Source organism: Silurus meridionalis, chromosome 1, assembly GCF_014805685.1.
Source record: "Silurus meridionalis isolate SWU-2019-XX chromosome 1, ASM1480568v1, whole genome shotgun sequence".
Classification (NCBI taxonomy): domain Eukaryota; kingdom Metazoa; phylum Chordata; class Actinopteri; order Siluriformes; family Siluridae; genus Silurus; species Silurus meridionalis.
Genome location: NC_060884.1, coordinates 538,500 through 540,000, shown reverse-complemented (window position 1 = coordinate 540,000; position 1,501 = coordinate 538,500). Strand labels below are relative to the sequence as shown.

General features: G+C 36.2%; 1 protein-coding gene across 2 annotated transcripts in view; it reads right to left on the bottom strand.

Moving 5' to 3' along the window:
- The window catches only part of LOC124384894 (butyrophilin subfamily 1 member A1-like), a 12,279-nt gene extending 10,778 nt beyond the window's left edge, over positions 1-1,501 (bottom strand). For both annotated transcript variants that reach the window (XM_046847892.1, XM_046847884.1), the window contains exon 1: positions 1,372-1,501. The gene's annotated coding sequence lies outside the window, so the exon portion shown is untranslated. The remainder of the gene's footprint in view (positions 1-1,371) is intronic.

Sequence of the window (1,501 nt, the reverse complement as noted above, 5' to 3'; positions counted from 1 at the left end):
CAGGAGCAGAATCAGGATCAGATTTAGGATCAGAATCAGGGTAAGAATCAGGAGCAGAATCAGGATCAGATTTAGGATCAGAATCAGGAGCAGAATCAGGAGCAGAATTGCTCTGAAACTGACAAATAAATAAATGTATATAATGTATTCAGATATGGAGAAAAGATCAGATATCAGATTCTGCAGCTAAATTAGATTTTGGTAAAAAAAATTATTTTAAACAGGAAAATTTGTATAAAGAGATTTTTTTTCCTTTTTGTTATAATTATTTTTATTACATGTCCACTTTATATTTTATATCAGTGATGTAAAGAATCTCAGTTAAGAACCGAACCCACGGCATCGCTGTGAGCTCATTGTTTATTTCTCCACACTTTAAGTTTCCTTCTTTCACTCAACCTTTAAGGTCATTTTTTATCTTAATGGTTTACACTTTCCATTCTCAGCGTACGATTCATCAGCTCAAGCTGGGTTTCATTTCACTCCGAGACTCAACACAATCCAATCCAAATCCAATCCAAATCAAATCCAATCAAAATCAAATCCAAATTCAAAATCCCTGACTCATCATGATTAATAAAATATATATATTTATAAAATAAAATATAAAACCAACTCCAAATGTGTTTATTATATCTTCTTACAGCTTCTGATCACACGACCATAAACACAAATCCAGTTTTTCGAGTTCTGGCACACACACACACACACACACACACACACACACACACACACACACACATTGTAATGACCTTAATTATTACATCACATATGTATTACTAAAACTAATGTATGCCAAGATGCAAAATTATTTATTTATAATGTAGTTTTCCTTGTGGACGCATGTGGACACACACACACACACACACACACACACACACACAGCTCGATTCGTTTTCGTGGTTAAATGTTTGGCTGTGTTTTGAAGGTCATGTAGGGATGAATTAGTAATTCAGCTCCTAAACCGACATCATGATCTGATTTGCATTTTTATTTTTTTTTTTGCATGCTGAGGGTTTGAATAAAATGAAAATGAAGGAAGAGAAAAAGGCAGAAACACACCACCTGCAGAGATCATGATCATTCACACACACACACACACACACACACACACACACACACACAGATATATTTCTTAATATATATATATATATATATATATTAATAAAGCAGTGTAATGAGAAACAGCTGTAAACATTTGCAGAATAAAAGCCACGTAGCCCGTGTTTGTGCGCATGCGTGTTAGTTGCTTAGTTCCGCGGGTAAGACGTTGGACTTCTGAATAGAAGGTTGTGAGATCAGATCCCAACAATGCCATCAACCCTCCAGTGTGTGTGTGTGTGAGAGAGAGATAGAACAAGAATGACTTACGGATTGTCGACAGCAGACGCAGTAGCTGTTGCCTGTCTGATCTGTGATGAGTGTGTGTGAGTGTGTGTGAGTTGTGAGAGTGTATGTGAGAGTGTGTGTGGGAGTGTGAGGTTTTTGTTCTACACTTTTG